Source organism: Myotis myotis, unplaced genomic scaffold, assembly GCF_014108235.1.
Source record: "Myotis myotis isolate mMyoMyo1 unplaced genomic scaffold, mMyoMyo1.p scaffold_m19_p_2, whole genome shotgun sequence".
NCBI classification, from domain to species: domain Eukaryota; kingdom Metazoa; phylum Chordata; class Mammalia; order Chiroptera; family Vespertilionidae; genus Myotis; species Myotis myotis.
In genome coordinates, this window is record NW_023416324.1 from 168,699,266 (window position 1) to 168,720,509 (window position 21,244).

At 40.4% G+C, this 21,244-nt stretch overlaps 1 protein-coding gene across 7 annotated transcripts in view; it reads right to left on the minus strand.

The window, feature by feature from the left end:
• Positions 1-21,244, minus strand: part of LOC118677195 (interleukin 1 receptor accessory protein) — a 157,930-nt gene that overhangs the window by 115,963 nt on the left and 20,723 nt on the right. The window contains exon 2 of one of the 7 annotated variants that reach the window (XM_036352090.1): positions 3,128-3,252. The exons of the other annotated variants lie outside the window; for them this stretch is intronic. The gene's annotated coding sequence lies outside the window, so the exon portion shown is untranslated. The remainder of the gene's footprint in view (positions 1-3,127; positions 3,253-21,244) is intronic. 7 annotated transcript variants of the gene reach the window in all.

The window sequence follows — 21,244 nt, forward strand, 5'->3', positions numbered from 1 at the left end:
TTTTTGCTTTGTTTTGTTTAAATTTGAAAGAATCCAAAGTGGTGAAGACTTTAAAATCAAAAGGAAAATATGCTATAAATTGCTTACTTTATAACTTAATTTAATTGTTGGATTGCTTTTGGCAATATTGATAGGCAGTTGTAAGACTGAAGTTTCTAAAGTCTGGTCATGTTCTATTTCTTAGTGTGATGATGGTTGCATGATGATGCATTTGTAAAAGTTCATCTATCTGTATGCTTAGTATTTATATACTTTACCATTAATATGTCATGCTTGCATAAAAAGTCTGGAAAAACTTTTGCTTGATTGAAGTTAAAGGATGGTTTAAACCAACAGGGAAAGGTTAGTAAAAGGCACTGGACAACATTATGTACAGCCTTTTAAATAAAGAAAGCAGCTTAAAATCCAACACAGAATGTGGTAGGAAGTCATCTCGGGGAACTTTAAGGCTGGGGGAGGGGCTGGATATTTATGATTAATATATGTAACATTTCTTCTAATTCACACAACATATATTTCTCAAGCTCTGGGCAAAAAGGAGGGGAGAAAAATGTCCCTGTCCTCTTGGAACTGTTGGTCCCACGGCAAGGGAGCAGCATCGCAGAAGACCTCTCTGCTCTCCGGGAAACTGCGATGTCAGGGGAAGTTCAAGTAGATAGCTGGGTGGTATTATAACCCACCACTGACACAAACCAGTCACATCACCTTCTCAACCAAGATCTAGTCTCCTCCAGGTTAGGAAAGTCATCACGTTTCCCAGCATAGAGTAGCTTCTTAGCCTGAGGTTTTCTTCCTTTACATTTCATATAACAACATTGACAGTAATAACCTGATTCAAAGGAATGGTCTGAAGATCACGATCCTGTCTGTGAGGCTCTCCAAAGAAAGACACCATCTGCAGACTGTTAGAGAGGCCACAGGCAACAAAACTGTGGTCGAGCTTTCATAGATTTCTCCATAAAAACTGTGCACTCCAGCTCCTGCATTTACAGAATCAAATTTTGTTCAAATCAAGAAGTATTTATTGGGTCTTTCTTTCATACACTTTAACAGAAACTGCAGTTTAAAGAAATGAACACAACAGTTTTTATAATCCCAGATCACACAGTTTAGGAGCAAAATCGGACTTATAAATACAAAAGGAAAAAATAGAGAAAAGAACAAATCGATGATCAAGTACACTATAATCACACTGAAGTGTTTGATGGAAATGGCCATATCCCATAGTGTGCACTCTGCCAAAGGACCAAGTGGCCAAACTGAATTTGAAAAGTAACATGTCAGATAGCTCTGTCTTGAATACTCATAGAACACATTAGCCTTTAAAAGCTCTGGTAATCTACCAAGTAAATATCGTGGTTGACTTGTTTTAACACTGCATTAACCATGTTATTTGACCATGAACCCCTCTTTCATGCATTCAGCCTCTCAAGGTTTCATTGGGAATACTGATAGAGTGAAAGCTCTAATGAGAGAAGGGAGAACCCAGGCTCTAATTCCCAGATCAATTCTCAGTCTATAAGATGCAGATGCTTTCCAAAATCATTCAACTCTACTTGAGACGAAACTGGCAACCAGAGAAAGGAAATTAATGCTAACCTTCCCACAGCTGCCCTTCCCCTCTGCATCCTTTCCCAGTTCTCTTTATCTTGCCGCTGGCTGAAGTACAAAATGCCTTTTCTAAGAACTGGGCAGGTATCTGTTTCTCCTTTAGAGCCCTTGAAGAATTTCTGTGCTGATCTGTTTTATTTAGGTTTTTCTCTTTTCCCATCCTTTTCTGGACTAGGACTCCAAGTTTGTGTCCACAGTACACAGCCCAATGCTTTTGTACAATAAACACATAACTGTGGGGTAATAGGGGAAAAAACAACAACCACAACCTCCTAGGACACAGTCCACCTCTGTTTAGTTTGCTGTTGGTCACTCCTGAACTGTGTGCCCTGGAATAATTTACTTAACCCCTGTGGATCCTAGCATCCTTATCAGTGAAATAGTATAACAAATATTTGCTTCATGAGCTGCTTTAAAGATCAAATTAGATTTGATGGAAAAGCTTCATAAACAGTGAAGAATGATGCAGATATGAGGTTTTGATGCTTTATTTTTTAATATATTTTATTGATTTTTTTTTTTTACAGAGAGGAAGGGAGAGGGATAGATAGAGAGTTAGAAACATCGATGAGAGAGAAACATCGATCAGCTGCCTCCTGCACACCTCCTACTGGGATGTGCCTGCAACCAAGGTACATGCCTTTGACCGGAATCGAACCTGGGACCTTTCAGTCCACAGGCCAACGCTCTATCCACTGAGCCAAACCAGTCAGGGTGTTGATGTTTTATTTTATACAGATAATCACATGCACATGAGATTCCTGAGCTGGGTTAATGGTCGTCCACAGGATACAGTCTTCTCCAGGGATGGCTGTAAACAGATGTGACTTCTCATCAAGATCCACTGCCTAAAAAGTGAGCCTGCCTTAGACATTGGACTGGACTGGATCTAAGCCATTCTTGGTCTCACAACACAGTCGGCTATCCTTTTACAAGAGCATATCCCCATGTCATCTTCCTGCTTCTGTCAGGAGAAAAAAGATCGGCTTGCCAGGGATCATCTATCAGACCAGAGCATCACACATCACATGCCCACCTGCTCAGGGACCTGGAAGCATCAGCAGCTTCAGCTACTCAAACAGCCCTAAGGGCTCCTCCTTATCAATTACACAGACAAACAGAGCAGGGAGGGGGGTGAGTCTGGGTCCCAGTACTGACTTTTGTATTAACTGGCTGTGTGACTTCGCCTCTGCACTTAATTACCCCGGTACCTCTGTTTCCACAACTAGTTTGATTAAGAAGAGTTAAAGTCAGCCCTAGCTGGTTTGGCTCCATGGATAGAGCGTCGCCTGGGGACTGAAGGGTCCCAGGTTCAATTTCAGTCAAGGGCACAAGCCTGGATTACAGGCTCAATCCCCAGGAGGGGGTGTGCAGGAGACAGCCAATCAATGATTCTTTCATCATTGATGTTTCTCTCTTTCCCTTTGTCTCTGAAATAAATAAAAATATATTGTTTTAAAAAAAGAGTAAAAGGCAAATGTTACATTAGAACTTTCACGGAAGTCTCACCGCATACCAGACCGACACTGTGCCAACTGTGGGAAAACACGGGGACCTCAGGACAGCCTCTGCCTTCAGGCTTTCTGTCTGCTGGAGAGCAAGGCGCACCAGGTATCCTCCCATCCCCAACACCAATCGTCCCTGAAATGCAAAGACAATACTCCAAGTCTTCCTGGGAACACATAAGCCCAAAGTAGAGAGCTTTAAAGAAAATCCCATCTCTCTGTATCTAAAGTGTTAAAGAAAATCCCCTTCTGAACTAACACTGAGGAGTTCTGTGTGAGTCTGTGGCCCTGCTGAGAAAATTCTATGGCTTCTTTCACTGATTTTTGGACACCAGGATCATCCTGACAGATGGCAATGGGCACCCACCAGTCCTGTAGTCTGGGATGTGACCTCAGTCCACCAAATCGCTCTGGATGGAGGGGCAGGCTGGGGGCTCTGGTGCACAGATCTTTACATACGCATTTGACATTTGGTGACTTTATTGCAAATAAAGCAAGAGCATGCAATTGCCCTTTCAGCAGAATGAGAAATTCTGGGAATTTTATAGGGCTATTATGTATTGATCCATAAAGTACTGAAGATTCAAGTGACCCTAATTTCAACAAGTATGCCTTATCTTCACCATACAGCCACTTAGAAAAAACAGTACCCTCCCAGAGAGGTGCTCAAGCAGTGTGCAGTGGGAGCTTTGAAAATGCTTTGACAAGAAAATTAAGCAAGAGGGTGAAACATATACTAAAAATATATGTATACTGACAGTACAAATGAGGCATTTTGTGGATGCACCATAAGCCTTTCAGGAGCTTTCCCCTCCCCCTCCCAATGCAAAGCTAATGAACAGTCACTGAATACCTACTATGTGGACCTTCTGTGCTAAATGCTAAAGGATGAAACAGATTTTAACATGCCCAGGCATCCAGGAACTCACAATCTAGTAGGGATCTCCAGCATGCATGTTGCTAATTATAACGGTGTAGTTAAAAGCTGAATTCTTTGAGTTCAATGCTCCAATCCCCGCCTCTGCCACTTAGTATCTGTGAAATATTTAGCAAGTTACTTATTCTGTCTGTGCCTTAATTTCCTCAACTGTAAAATAGAGAGAATAACTGTGCCTACTTATCTGTTTGTTGACAGAATTATATGAGTTAACATTATATAAAATGCCTAAAAGAATATTTGCTGTTATTTCTTTAACTGTACAAAGCAGTTTAGCTATATTTGCTATTATTAAGTACTAGAGGTCCAGTGCACAAATTCATGCACCAGTGGGGTCCCTTGGCCTGCCCTACGGGATCAGGCCAAAACCGGCTCTCTGACATCTTCCAAGGGGTCCCGGATTGCGAAAGGGTGCAGGCCAGGCTGAGAGACCCCACCAGTGCATGGTCATGGCCAAGGAGGGACACAGGAAGTTGGCCAGCCAGAAGGGACCGCGGGAAGGTTCCAGGGCATGTCCAGCCTGTCTTGCTCAGTCCTAATCAGCAGGACCCCAGCAACAAGCTAACCTACTGGTCAGAGCATCTGCCTTCTGGTGGTCAGTGCACATCATAGCGAGCAGTTGAGCGGCCTTAGCATGTCATTAGCATATTATGCTTTGATTGGTTGAACGGCCAACCCAACGACCTGGCACTTTTATTATATAGAATATAGGATACAAATGAGTCCAAGCATCATGCTCTAAGGAAGGAATCACTAGCATTTTAATATGGAGAACAGAATTATGAAGGTATGGAGGGGAGGAGACCTCTTTGAACAAGATGGGCTTTACTGCTGCACTCCAAAGATGGGTAACACTCCAAAATGTATCCATGCAGTAAGAAATGCATTTTAGGCAAAATTAAAATAAAGTAAGCCTTACTGTTTCCACTGAGCATAGAACAGGAAGAAAAAGTTGTTGAAAAATTCTAATTAGATGGGTATTGTCTTGTAGTTATGAAGTCCCTAACACCATGGACCAAGCATAGCAATTAGAAAAGGGAATTTTATTCTGCACATAATTTCAAGGGCATACACTCCTTGAAGCCGCTAATCATATCAATGCATGGTGACCACATTCTGCCCTAGGTAGCAGCACCAGCCATTAGAGGAGTCAACAGGACATTACCCAAGCAACTGGGCCATAACAGGCATGTTTGATTTTGCTGACTCTGCCAGATGAAGAATGGAAGCCTTTCTCATTAGCACAAAAACTACATTTAAAACACTTTGCCATTCACAAAGTTGTTGTTTTTTTCCCCCCACACACATATATTCATTTAAGCCTCAGAAGACTGCCAGCAGTTTTGTATTTAATAGCAATCTCATTTTACAAGAAAGAGGACTGATTTCCCCAAAGTGGCACAGATAATAAATGGTGAAACCGGTGTTCAAATTCACCTTTCTTGACACCAAATCTCATGATCTTTCTGCTCTGTGCTCCCTCTCTGCTCCTGCTGTCATTACTTTAAACATTTGTGTTAGAGATATGGGGGCCCAGAAACACTATTTTCAGAAAACACTATTTACAGAAAAAGTAGTGATTTCCCCGAAGTGGCCCAGATAATAAATCGTGAAACCAGTGTTCAAACTCAGACATCCTGACACCAAATCTCATGATCTTCCTACTATACGCATCCTCTCTGCTCTTGCTGTCATTACTTTAAACGTTTGTGTTAGAGACATTGGGCCCCAGAAACACTGCTTCCTACTGGAGTCCCAATGTCTGTCTTCTGCTTAGCAAACAATCTCAGCATCTGTCATGTCCTAAAGAAAACCCCCTGTTGCTCCATGCCATTGATCTGTAGCTGTCGCCAACAACAGGACCTGAATGCCTGCCGTGGCCCAGGGAATTTTAAATAAGAAATCAATGAGAGATGCTGGTAAGTGGTTCTGTAATTGTCTAGGGGCGGATAAAGCCGTGGTGGAATAATAATCATATCAAAATGCTGGCTACATGAATGATCCTGCAGTGAATTACAAGAGGGGACTTCAACTCCAAAGCCTCGGGTGGCACATCTGCATAATTAATCTTACTCTGCCATAACCCCACAGGGTCAGCGAGATCTGCATTCTGCAGCCGAAATTACTGTCTTATTATTTCAGTCCCCTCTGGTGTTTCTTCGGATTTAGGAAAATAATATAAGATGTAGCAGCTCTGTTGATAGAGACAGGGTTTAAAGGATCGCCAAGTTACAAAAAAATCCTCATATTAATCTTGTTTGGTAGACAAATGATGAATTCAATACATCTGTCTAAATGCAAGGCTATTGATATTTTTTTGAATTGTATTCTTGGATTAAGTTAGACCCTCTGAAGGCCACATATTGATCCATGTTGTCCAGCGTGGGCTTCTATAGAATGCTTTTAAAAATATACAGTCGGTCCTCGGGTTATGTAGGAGATCCATTCCTATGGCGCAACATAATGCGATGTTCACCTTTAAGTAGGAACCCACCTACATAAGCACCTAAGTCACGCACATGGGGCACATACACAGTAGTAATGAAGTAAAACAGTAAAAAAAAAAAAAAATTAAAAGAAAGATAACTCCTGACCTTTGTTTGTGGTAAATAAATGATAAAAAAACAACCATAAAGCACATATGTACATATGTACATATGTCAAAATGACGGAACTTTTTTTTATATAAATAAATGGGAGATGGCGATGCAACCACAAAACAACCTACGTCGAGTCCAACGTAACCCAAGGACTGTCTGTATATGTTTTAGTATTGTGCCCTCATTTTAGAGAAACATTGGGTGATTAATATTAGGTGAAAATGAGGTTAAAAGTTATCTTTTTCTACAGGATTTCTGGGGGTCTTTAGAATGCTAATGTACGCTGTGAAACTAAATTACTTAGGAATCATTTACAGTGTTCCTCAAACTTAATTGACTTTATGAATCTCTGTTTAGAATATCTCTAAGCACTAGGATTCTTGGCAGAGTTTAGAAATGCTGACTGAGGTTCTTTCAGAAAAATAAGGGGTTTCATCTGTATAAGGCAACAGACCAAGCTGGAGAAATTCCTGTAAATTCTCTCATGGGGCATATTAGAAAAAAACTCCTAGTGAGATAAGGGTCATGAATTCTTAATTGGGGGGAGAAAGTGGGAAATTCGAATCAATTTTCTAATTTGCTGAGCTATCCCTGTGGCAAGCTGATGTAGAAAAAATATCATAATGGTTACCAAAAATGAGACATAAGACATGCTGCTGAATTTAAGTATAGTGATGTTATGCTCGGTCAGTATAGCTAATTGGAGTTACTTATGGTTTCACTTCTAGCATTTTGGATGTTTGAAGCCTGTTGCAAAATCAGAACATTAGATGCCATGGAGAAAGAAAAGGAAAACAGGGGAGAGCTATTATTTCTCCAATTATAGAAGGAAACAGTACAGATGACGAGACCCAGTAAATAACCCCTTTTCCCTCTGTGACCTTAATATATGCTAAAAAAAATTAGAAGAGCTATTATTTTTAATTGTCTGCCCTTCTTTGAAAAGAGAGAAAGATGAGGAAATGCATGGGTTCATTAGGCTGACCTAAAAACCAGTAGTAGTAGTTTTTTTTTGAACATATATACCCTTTCCTTTCACTGATGCTTGAAAACAGACTAAAATATCATTCTCCAAAGTTGCTTCCCCAAAAGTTTACCACATCACAAACAAGAAGGTGGTAAAAGCCTCAGGAAAGTTTTCAGGGCTGCGAGGACACTTGTAAAGGCTGACTGATGACAAGGACCAAATCGATTTCCCCACACAGCTCATCTTAATTCTTTTCCCCTGATAGCCTTCGTTCGCCATTCTGGATTTGGTGTCAAAACTGCCCTATCCAACCCTTTCTGCTCACTCCTCATATAACCTGGACTCTGGCCACAGGTGCACATAGAGATAGTGCTATAAATCACCCCTTTCCCCCCTTCCCTCTTAATCATCCCTCTGCCTGGAATGCCCTGCATGCTCATCTTCACATATACAGACACTGCCCATCCTTCAAGATCTATTTCCAAAGCCATTTCCTTCATGGTACCTCCCTTCTTCTCTTGGCCAGATGTAATGTATCCTCCCTACAACTTTCCCTTTGGTCCCATTAATGTCATTTTTTATTCTGTACTGCAATTAAATGTGTATGTCTTCTTTCTTGAGAGCCTTACCTCTGATGGATGCTTGTCTCAGGGGCCAAGCCTGAAGCCGTGCACACGGAGAGTGCTCAGCGCTGTGCACTGAATGATTGCCAGCTTCTGTATGCAGTAGCAGATCATCTGCCCGTGGCAGGGTGTTCCTACAGGCTGCTCCCCAGTCTAGGAAAATACCATCACTCTTTCCATTGTTTTCCACACCTCCGGTCTCTCAACACTCATCTTCTTCTCCAGATCATCTTCAGGGAGTTGTGTTCTCACCGAAATCTGTCAGTTTACAAGAATACCCTGCGATTGCCATCTGCTTTGTCAGTGTAAGACTTGGTTATGCCTTATAATACGCACATTTGCACTTATCCTGTGCTTGATGATGACACTGAACAAGAGAAGATCCCCAGTGACTCCTGCCCAGTGTCCACATAGGGGACTCCTGGGACTAGCCCTGGAATATTGTTGAATTTGAATTCACGGTGTCTGATTCAATATTACTGCTGCTCATTATTTTTTTGGCCAGCATGAAATTTCCTGTGCATGCTGCTGCTGGGGAAAAAGGAAAGTCCCTTCTTCCTACTGGATATTTTCCAGGAGATGACTGTATTTCTACTAACTGCTCCAAAGCTCTGAGGAAGCAGCTAGACTTAGAAAGTAAGAGCCAATGAGAGAACATAACAAACATGCCTTTGGACCCTTTCTATCTCTCCCCAAAATGTGAACTCTAGAGATTTTTTAAATCTATATTTTTATTGATTTCAGAGAGAAAGAGAGAGGGAGAGAGAAATAGAAACATACATGATGAGAGAGAATTGTTAATTGGCTGCCTCCCGCATGCCCCCTCCTGGGGATCAAGCTAGAAACCCAGGCAAGTGCCCCGAACAGAAATTGAACCATGACCTCCTGGTTCATGGGTAGATGCTCAACCACTGAACAACACCAGCTAAACAGCTCTAGTTATTTTAAACCTGGAGCAGGATGTGATCAGGAACCAGAGCAAAACAGACAGTGGAGGTTATCAGGCAGGCCAGGAGTATGTGTGGGGAGGAGAGAACCCTCAGAAATTTCACTTTGAGAACAATATCTTCATTCAACACATATTTTCCAATTCCCTGCCAGGTACCTTATTCAACAGAAATAATCTACACTTTGACAGTATACCCAGTGCTTCTTTTCAGGTCTTATGTTATTTGATATTCACAACACTTATTCAGAAAGGAATATGATTTTCCTGTTTTACAAAATGAAGAAATTAGGTGCAAAAAGGTGAAGTGTCTTACTCAAGCTATCATAGCAATCAAATAGCAAAGCTGGGTTTTAAATAAGGTTCTCTGATTGCAGCAGATCGTCAGCACCGATGCTTTTACACCTTTCTCCCCGGTGCCCGTGGTTGGCTAGAAGCAAAACAGGGGAAGGAACTGCTCCTTATTTAGTTTGCTGCGTATCACAAAATACAGCAAAAGATCGATTAAGAAAGACAAAAGATTCACTAAAGCAATGGTAGTAGAAAATGTCAACCTACATTAGTGAAGTCCCAGAATTATAAGCAATAATATTTTACTAAAAAAGCAGTTTTTATTACTGTGGAAATAAATGAAGTGACACAAATGAGACATTTCTGGGAATGGCACAGACTTAGATTATTTATAATTAGTGTACCATCTCATGAATAAAGGGGGCACCACATTCAACATTTTTTTTTTTTTGTTTTTTATTGTCTAAAATTTTACATATGTCTCCTTTTTCCCTGCTTGACCATCCCCTCTCTCCCCCCCACAACATTCATGGTTGTAATGTGGTTTTCCCCCCATCAGTTTCCCAAGAAAATACTTTTGTATTTCGAATCCTGGGCAAACAGACTCTTCTTTCCTCTCTATGCAGTTTCCTTTTTATTCAATTTATTGGAGTGACATTGGTTAATAAGGTCATATAGGTTTTAAGTGTACAATCCTATGATACATAATCTGTATATTGCACTGTGTGCCCACCACCCAAAGTCAAATCATCGTCCATCACCATATATTGGTCCCTTTTACCCCTTATTATCTCCCCTCCCTGATTACCTCTGAAAACCACCATACTGCTGTCTGTGTCTGTGAGGTTTTTTGTTTGTTTGTTTTCTTGTTTGTTCATTTGCTGCTTTCAGTTTTAAATCCCACATATGAGTGAAGTCATATGGTTCTCAACTTTTTCTACCTGAATTATTTGACTTAGCATGATATTCTCAAGGTCCATCCATGTTGATGCAAATCACTGTGGTGGCCCCTGATCTCCTCCAGGTAGTTTTTAACAGGTAGATTAAAATGCTACTGGTGGCCTTTGCCAGGGGTTGAGGGAACAGGAAGTTAGTGTCTAAAAAAGGATACAGTTTCTGTTGAAATTTGGGAAGATGTAAAAGTTCTGGAAATGAATGGCCATGACAGTTGAACAGCAATGTGAATGCACTTAATTTAAAATGGTTAAAATGGTAAGTTTTATGTATATTTTGCCACAGTAAAAAAAAAAAAAAAAAAAAAAAAAAAAAAAAAAACTAAAAAAACATTTAGAAATGTGAACGAATTTTCAAATCAGATTCCAACAGGAAGGTATATAATTTGTTACACAAGGCCAAAGACAAACCTCAGCTGAATCTCTGGTTGATCATAAACTCAGAAAAAAACTAAGACTTAAATTCTGAATTGCATTAGTTAAACACATGAAAATAAGTTCTAGGCTCTGTAAGAGCAAATACAAATTAAAAATATAAGGCTTCATTCTTCTTGTTGAAAATAAGAGAAATGATTTCCCACTGCTCCTTTTTGTCAGAGCATTTGTTTTAGAAAAATACTAATTATTGGGTACTTTCTCATCTCTTTCGATAAATCCTTTTGAAGACTAGATAAGTCTCTTGTCCGCTTTGTGCCGTAGAAATGTCTTTCTCAGAGACCTGGGGATCATCTTTTTGAAATGTAAGCATCAAGATAGGGGTGATATCTCCCAGTCTCTATGGGAAGGCAAGAACCTAAATTCAGTGGTGCACCTTTTTCCAAGTTACAGACTCAGATCCAGCAACCCCATATCTCTGAGTGTTTATCCAAAAACATTAAAATCGGGATCTTGAAGTCATATCTTTACTCCATATTTATTGCAGCACTATTAACAAAAGCCAAGATGTGGAAAAAACCTAAGTGCCCATCCACAAATGAATGGACAAAGAAAATGTTATAATATTATACAGCCTTAGAAATGAAAGGAATTCTTCAATGTGCCACAAGAAGCATAAACTTTGAGGATATTATAGTAAGTGGAATAATCCAGTAACAGAATTAGAAATGCTGCATGATTCCACTTATATGAGTAACATAAAATAGTCAAATTAATAGAATCAAAGAGTGGAATGGTGGTTACCTAGGACTGGGGGAGGAGGAGATGGAAGTTAAGAATCAATGGAAGCTAAATGAGCTCGTACATTATACCTAAGTAAAAAATAATGCATTGTAGACTTAAAATTTTGTTAAGAGTGTAGATCTTATATTAAGTATTTTTATCACAATATAATACAGTTAAAAATAAAGATATGAGAAGTTCCCCCCCCCCTTGGTTAAAGCTAACTAAATAACATAGGTAGTCATCCCTATTACCAAATAAATTCAGGATGGACTATGTGCTACAAATGATGCTCCCAAGTCCTTTAACTTGAAGACAAGTTATTGGTCATCTTGAAAACTCATGTGCAATAGGCTGTGTGGCTTTATAAAAGGGTGACAATTCTTCCTGTCTTTGCAGTCTCTTAGTGAATTGCTTGTGATATGCATCACATCTGGTTTAATGCTTATTCAAAAATAAAGGTATTTTCTTTCTCTCATATCATTGTGGAGAGGATTTTTTGGGTTGAGAAGTTTTGTTTTTAATTATATTTTCCCAATACCTCCTAAGCCTATAGCAAGTATAAAATTGACTACAATAAATTTTAGGGGGGAAAAATAACTAAAGCACAGACACACACAAGAATGAAGACTAATTCTTGTTATTGCAAGCTAGCAGAAAAACAAGAAGAAATGGTCAAATAAATTTCTGGAAGAAAAAAATAATAAATTTTAAAATAATGAGTTAGTATTGAGATCTTGAAGACCAATAAATGGTTCATTGTATATCCAGGACAGGAAGAAATTTCCCTACAGACAATCTCATAGGAAAGGTTTGTAAAATGCCTTCCAAACAGAATTCTGTGCTTTTTGAGGCTTTTGGTTTCAGAATCAAAATCACACCAACATTAGTCCACCAAAGACCAAAAAAACAACAACAACAAAAAAAAAACCACAACAACGGAAGGACAAAAGGGAAAAAGAGGCTTTGTGATGGAGGAAGGTAGCGAGTGAGATGGAGAGAAAAAGAGAGAGGATGAGAATATGACAGTGAACAACAGTAACCAGTATTCATAGAAACTAGTCCTTCAATGCTCTAGTAAACTTCCTGCCATTTCTGCACATCCAGTACCTCCTGGATTCCTGTGAACAAAAACTCTATGATAACTGTGTTGCATGTGTGTTAGTATGTATCCTCTTTTACCTTGTATTGCATCTACTGTCTATTTCATGTGAGCACCTTAGTCTTGAAGGGCAAACTAGTTGTGTTTTACTTTTATAATTCATTTTTTGCATCCACTGAAATGCCACATGGAGAACACAGAACTAGAAAGTATCTTCTAAATAAATAATAGAAATAGAAGTATTCAAACAATTTTATAATTTTTTAAAATATATATGTTTTTATTGATTTTAGAGAGAGGAAGGGAGAGGTATAGAGAGATAAAAACATCAATGAAAGAGAAACATCAATTGGCTGCCTCCTTCATGCCCCCTACTGGGGATCTAGCCTGCAACCTGGGCATATGCCCAGACAGGGAATCGAACTGAATCATGTGTTGATGCTCAACCACTGAGCCACACCAACTGGGCCAATTTCACAATCTTAACAAAATGGATGAAAATAGAATTACATATTCAACTTTATTTTTACTAATAGGAAGAAAATCACAAGATCCACTGGACTTGTTCTTATGTAGGTTAAATTATCATCTCGTTACTTATTTTATTTATAATTATATTATTTATACTTATATTTATTTTACTTATTTTATTATTATGTTTATTATATTTATTTCATTTAATTCTTTATTTTTTATATTCATATTATGTTTATTATAATTTTACTAATTAGTTACACTCAGCTGTTTGCGAAGGATCATAAAAATCACATTTTGTAATACAGTGTTGATAATAGGAATAAGGAGTGGAATAAATGAGAAAACTATAAAACAAAGATGTAAAACTAGAAGAGAAGACGGAAGTGACAGACAAGAAAAACCATTATGCCAGGGAAAGTAGGAAAGATGAGGATGGGGGAGAGAATCTATAAAGGGAGATCAAAAAAGCCCTTTTGAAATTATGGACCTTCTCCCTTTCCAAGTTTTCAAAAAAGCAAATATAATCAACTAAACAATATTACTTTCCTGAGATCAGATGTATCAAAATCGGATTCTGGACCTTACTCTGACCTTGTGATTAGGCTTCCAATTCTGGAAACAAACAATAATAATGCCAGTTGTACAACTATAACCTTATTCATAAAATATCAATACAGTGTTTCCCTGTGCCTTAAATCTATGCCCTTGGACAGTAAATTCACATAAGCTTCGAAAAGCTTAAACACCCCATGTCACTGTGGCACTTGTCAAAGAAGTGAGAGGAGAAAACAGGTTTGATAATGGGGTGAGCCCTTTTATACCCGGTCTATAAAATGTAACCACAGCAATGACAGAAGTGAGACAATCTGAAAGCTTTCTCGCTGACAAGAATCACGAACATATCCTACATTCCCGTAGTTCCCTCACATTCCCCTCCGCATGGAAAGCTCAGGCTTGCATTCAGAAACACACACAGAAGAGCCTCAGCTGTGCGCAGAGCCATCCACTGTGCCCTGCAGATAAAAGATGAAGACAGCCCCCATCACAAGGCAGTCTATCAGAATCCACTGCCACAAAAGCAATCAAGTGAGAGGCAAAGTTGGGTATCTGTTCTAAGACAGTGCTTCTCAAATAGTAATGTAAACAAGGGTGATCTTGAGATCTTGGTGAAATGCAGGGTCTGATTCAGTAGGTCTAGGTTGGGACTCTAGAGTCTACATTTTCAGTCAAACCCCAGAGACTGATGTGCTATTGTGTCACACACCATAGATTGAGGAGCAACCTTTTAAGTGATAAAGTGTAAATAATGTGTTACAGAAATGCTAAGAAAGAAATGATTGCTTCTAGTGGATAAGTCTAGAGATGAAGACCCTGCATTTAAACAAGTTAAACAGGTAGAGACGAGTGTGTGTGTGTGTGTGTGTGTGTGTAGGTGGGTGGGTACCAGACAGACCACAGAAGAAAGTGGAGGAATGAAGAAGAAAGAAGAAGAGAGAGGAGAATCCTATCTAATAAAAGACAAAAAAAGTAATTAACCATACCTCCGCTATGCTTCCCATTGGCTAATCAGGGCGATTTGCAAATTAACTGCCAACAAAGATGGCGGCTGGAAGCCACACAGCTGAAGCGAGCAGGAGGCTTGCTTGCTCCAGTGATGGAGGAAGCCAAGGTTCCCCGCCTGCCGTGGCCCGGCTCTGAGCTCCGGAAGCAACGTTTCAATTATAGAAGCTAAACAAACCCCAGATACCTACTTTCAGCCAGCTGTGGCCTCAGAGCTGGGAGAGCCAGTAATGGCAACAATGTTTCAATTATAGAAGGTAAATAAATCCCAGAATAATAAAAAAACAAAACAAAAAAGGAGAAGCTGGGAGCTTCAGTCGCCCACCAGCCTGAAAACGGCCCTCAGCCCCTCACCCAGACTGGCCAGGCATCCCAGTGGGGAACCACACCCTAAAGAGGGTGTGGCCAGCCTGAACACAGCCATCAGCCCCTCATCCAGGCTGGCCAGGCACCCCCAAGTGGGAACCCCCACCCTGAAGGGGGTATGACCAGCTGCAAACAGCCATCAGCCCCTCACTCAGGCCAACCAGGCACCCAAGTGGGACCCCCACACTGATCTGGGACACCCTTCAAGGCAAACCAGCTGGCCCCCACCTGAGCACCAGGCCTCTATCCTATATAGTAAAAGAGTAATATGCAAACTGACCGTAACAGCAGAAAGACTGGGAATGACTGGTCACTATGACACACACTGACCACCAGGGGGCAGATGCTCAATGAAGGAGTTGCCCTCTGGTGGTCAGTGAGCTCCCACATAGAGGAGCTCTGCTCAGCCACAAGCCAGGCTGATGGCTGCCAGTACAGCGGTGGTGGTGGGAGCCTCTCCTGCCTCCTCAGCAGCGCTAAGGATGTCTGACTGCATCTTAGGTCTGCTCCCCGCTGGCAATTGGACATCCCCCGAGGGCTGCCGGGCTGCCAGAGGGATGTCTGATTACCATCTTAGGCCCAATCCTCTGGGGAGCAGGCCCAAGCCAGCAGGTGGTCACCCCCTGAGGGGTCCCAGACTGCGAAAGGGCACAGGCCAGGCTGAGGGAACAGCCCCGCCGAGTGCACAAATTTTTGTGCACCGGGCCTCTAGTAAATTATAAAAAGATAAAACAAGTTGAACAACATACTAAACGCAGATATTTATCAGAAACCAAGATATCTGGTAAGACTAGAATGTGATCTGCAGGGAAGCAGATAAGAAATTATGGGAAGTAGGCCTAGAATGATAAGCCAGCGGAGAAATGATGGGCAACTTATATATATTTGATCCTGTTTGGGGAGGAGGAAAAGGACATCTAGTCACCAAAACGGAAGGCAAGGTCCAGCTGTAAAATAAATTATGCAGAATAAAATATCCTAGAATTTAGGTTTGGCATAAAGTTACTAATATTCCACATTTTGATATTTATAACTAAGTACCAAATCATTATTTCTTTTCAATACAATTGCCTCTCTGCAAATCACAGTGCATCTTCAACTGAATACCCTTTCTCCAAATGAGATTATGTAGGACCAAAACAAACTATGGTCTGTCCCAAGTTCCTTAGAGTGTCTGATAATCAGAACCCTAAAATCAAGCAGTGGCTCAAAGAAATCACAAATCATTTATATTTATTCTCAAAACTCAATAATTTCTAGAAACAGGTCATAATGTAATATCCTGAGAAAGGAAGCTATATGAGACTATAAGAGTGTATAGGGTTTGCAAAGCTAACTAGGGGGACCTAGAAAAGCAGAGTACAAAGTCAGTGCAAGGTAGCAGGGGATGGAGACTCACATGATGCCTAGGAAATTCAAGTATTTGCCAAACCCTAATGGACAAGTTCATTGCTGCCTTTACCAACATTATTAATAGCAATAAAGGGAGAGAGAGAGAGAGAGAGAGAGAGAGAGAGAGAGAGAGAGAATATATGATATCTATAATATCTATGATGTCTAAGATAAATACATCTAATAAATTCTCAATCAATATGTCTATTAATATCAGTAAAATCTGTATGTATGGTGTTATGACTCTTTGCTACAGGCTGTGTCTCTTTTACAAGAGGCTCTAGGTTCTTTCCTTAAATAAGTCTGAAAATACTAAAAAACATAAAAACGTAAAAATCACCCATAGATTCAAAAATGAACAGATATGTAATAGGGCAAGTATTATATAAATCTAGTAGTAGAAACTAGGCAGTGGTTATAAGGGCACTTACTGTGACATATTTTCAACTTTGCTGTATGCTTTAAAATGTTCACAGTAAAATATTGGGAGAAAGCATCTAGAATCTTATTATCCCCTTTAAAAAATTTTATATTAGATAGGAGAGGAAAACATTATGCCCCCTTCTCTCTTTTCAGTATTCATAAATCCCACTCCTAACATAATCGCATGTAACTCCTAGATTCAGATTTTCCTATCTTTTCATATTCTTTTATCATGTTTTACAAAAATTGAAACATATGTGAGTTTTCAAGTGGCTTCTTTTATATAACAATGTATCATTCACATTTTTCCAGATCAGTTCATATAATAGACTTCATTCCTTTAAATAGCTAAATACAATTACATTGTCCAGTTATATCACAGTGTATTCAACCATTTCCCTACTGATGACATTTTGATTTTTTTTTTAATTTGCTCTTTTTTGCTCTGGCCAGTGTGGCTCAGTTGGTTGAGCATTGTCACTGATTCGATTCCCAGTCAGGCACATGCACTTGTTGTGGGCTTGATCCCGGCGAGGGGGTGAGCAGGAGGCAACCAATTGATGTTTCACCCTCTCATTAATGTTTCTCTCCATCTTCCTTCCTCTATCTCTAAAATCAATAAAACATTTTTTAAAATTTATTCCTTTCATACTTATGATTTATGCTGATTTTCCTTTAGCATTAATAAAAAAAAAGGCCATTAAATTCCTAGCATCTACTCAGAAGACCACAGTAATAACCTAATATGATTCCGATGTCTAAGAAGCTTAACTGCTAATAAAGGTGGGAGTTGCAAAACAGAATAAAAGGCATATAGTTATACCTCAACAACTAGTAACTCAATTACTAGTCAGTGTCATAGTGTCAATTATCAAACAAATACCCAGTAGACAACTATGCAAACCAGTGCTCTAAATGCAACCAGAATGAATTCTTCCTCAGTCTAAAAAAATAAAATAAAATAATGAACCAATGTTACTTATAAGTCAAAGCCTTAGATCCTCATCCAAGCTCTCATGCCAAAGCATCAAAGAGTGCATGATTTGGATGGGAGGAAAATACTTTTATAAATAAGTATGTAGGTTGATGTCAGGGAAAAAGTTGAGCTATTAGAAACAAAGAAATAAACCCTAGTAATCTCAGGGTCTGAGGCCATTTAGTGTTAGAGTCTTACATAGCTCCTAGGGACAACATTATGCATAGTAAAAAATAATTGACGTTTAAAATCATTGCCACAAATTACTAATTAAAACTACAATTTCTCAGTATACTCATTATAAAACAGCTGTGTGCTATGGAATACACTTCAGAGACACATGCTATTAAAGCAGTCACAAGATCCTTGATCATCGAAGATCTCAGGAAGGCTTTAGACCAAACGTCTTTCTTAACAAAACAAAAGCACAAAGATAACATGACTGATCCAAAATCAGTTGGTTGGTGGATATAATCATATCTATAATCAGAGTAAGTTAACCTTAAACTACTGTGTTGGTGGCTACCCCATGATTATGAAAACTTAACTTTCATAATACTCTATACCAGAGGTCCTCAAACTTTTTAAACAGAGGGCCAGTTCACTGTCCCTCAGACATTCCACACATGCGCACTGCGGGCCCGGGACGAGTCGGCTGCTAAGCAGGACAGGCAGCGGTGGCAAAAACACCCAGTGGGCCGGATAAATGTTTTCGGCGGGCCGCATGTGTCCCAAGGGCCATAGTTTGAGGACCCCTGCTCTATACAGTGGTTCTCAACCTTGGCTGCACATTAGAATCACCTGGAAATCTTTTTAAAATCCTGATTTCTGGGCCTCATCCTCCCGAAATTCTGTTTCTTTGTTACTAATGTTGTGGCCCCACCCCATAACAAAGAAACAGAATTTCCGGAGGATGGGGCCCAGAAATCAGGATTTTAAAAAGATTCCCAGGTGATTCTAATGTGCAGCCAAGGTTGAGAACCACTGCTCTATGACCTAAAATGCACCTATCACTGAGTATTTTCAGAGAGCTGAGGTTTTACCTTAGGAAAGACTCTGATGAGAAATGTGAAGGTGAGTAGCCCTGGTGGGGACCCAAGAATGAGTTTTAAGGAATAGTTCCACTTGGAGAAGGTGGACCTCAAAAACCTATAAGAAAGAAAGGCATTGTTGTCCAGGAACAAAGGTGCACAAAAGGGAACTCATGCCCAATACGTATATCTGAGGAATGTAAACTATATATATATATGTTCGGGTCCAGCCCCAGCAGGTCCAGGGGTTCCCAAAGGTGTGGACAGAGTCAGCGAAGAATGAAGGACATGGAGGCAGCGTTCAGTTGATCAGCATAGCGAGGTTCTTTTTTTATTCTCCTATTACATCTGTATTTATACCAGTTGATTTTAATCCTATGCATTCTATTCCAAAGGTTAGGGCATTTGTTATCTCCATTCCAAGGTTACTACTCTATTGTTCTGTTAAACTACAAGGAAGTAACTGAAGGAGATTATCCTAAGTAAAGATTATGTAGCTTAAGCATGATTGTTCGTAGTTGAAGTGATTAATTACCCGCCTGGCACTTAGTTAAGGGGTTTTTTCCCTTCCTTAGTCCTGTCAATCCCTAACTCCAGGAAAAAATCCCTACCTGGGGAAACAACCTTTCTCAGAGAGGTGACCTTGGTTAAAACACATAGCGCTAAGAAGGGGAGCAAACATATTAAGAACAGCATGACATATATACCAGGTCCCTTGAAACATATGCTGCAGCGACTGTGTCAAGCAGCAAGGATGGACCGGCTTCTGGCAAATTCCCCCTTTTTTATTTTTTAAATGATAACACGTGTAAATCAGCAGCCACCTCTCAGATTGGGTTGTTTAAGACTCGGAAGACCTGTTTGTGACTTTGCCAACAGGTCAGTCCGAGGCTTAACCCTATATCAGCTCCCTAGACAGATAGATAGATAGATAGATAGATAGATAGATAGATAGATAGATAGATACACATACACACACACTAGAGGCCGGGTACATGAAAATTCATGCACTGGAGGGGGGCGTCCCTCAACCAGGCCTTCCGCCTCTCACAGTCCAGGAGCCCTCAGGGGTGGGAGGCAACCCAGCTATCAGGGGAAGGTGACGCCTCCATCGCACCTCTGCTGCTGCCACTGCTGACAGCACAAGCCTCAGCTGGCCCTGGTTACCTGAGCCTCAGGCGGCCCTGGGTGGCTGGGCAGCCACCATCTGAGGTTTTCCTGCACCTCGGGCCGGCCCTGGGAGGCTGGGGGACTGAGGGGACTGGGGGACTCTGGAGGCAGATGCCCTGGCAGGGCTGATGGGACTGGGTACCACCATCTTGTGGCTGTGGGTGCTGCCATTTTTGAGAGCAGACAGTCAATTAGCATATTCCCTCCTTATTGGCTGTGCGTGCTGCCATCTTTGGGACAGGGTGGGGGTCAATTAGCATATCCCCTCTTTATTAGATAAGATAATAGAGTTAATATGCTAATTAGACCAGGCAGCAGAACGGCCTTCCAGAAAGACCAGTGGGCAGGGGGAAGGCAGGGCAGCGGGCTGAGAGGCAGCCAGGGCTGCGACGGCCTGCCCTTGAAGAATTTCATGCATTGGGCCTCTAATATATATATATATATATATATATATATATATGTAAAATCTCCATGCAAGCATGTTTTACTGGTTACCCAAATCTCTTGACTCAATCAACTTTGAGAATCTAGCCTGTTTCTTTTGCTAAAGACTCATCATTGCTAAGTAAATTGAACAGGCTATATATACCAAAATGAATTGCATAAGGAGTCAGGAAATTTGAATTCAAGGGTCTGTGGGACTCTGAACAAGTGCTTTAGGGACATTATGGGGAAAATGAGTGAATTGAACCTGATGATCTTTACCAGTATGCTTCATCCTGGCCATGATTCATGGTTCTAGTCAGATCTTAGCAAATAGAAATGAGGCACATAGGGGAAATCCAAATACTACCCTATGGTATGCAACACAGACAAAGTTTCATATATTTGCCACAAAGACTTATTGTAACAAGGCATTTTTGAGTTCTATCTCAGAGGGAAGGGGTGAGTGGGTGGGAAGAGATTAACCAAAGAACTTATATGCATATATGCATTACCTATGGGACACAGACAATAAGCTGATGAAGGTTTGGTGTGGGGAGGGAACCTGGTGGAGAGAGGCAATGGGGGGAAAAATGGGGAGCATCTGTAATACTCTCAACAATAAATTAAAAAAAAAAATAGATAACTTATTTTCCCAAACTCTTTCCTCCACTTGGCTGGTTTTCAATTCTCTCCCCTCTATCTATCTTATTATCAAGACGACCTCTAGAAA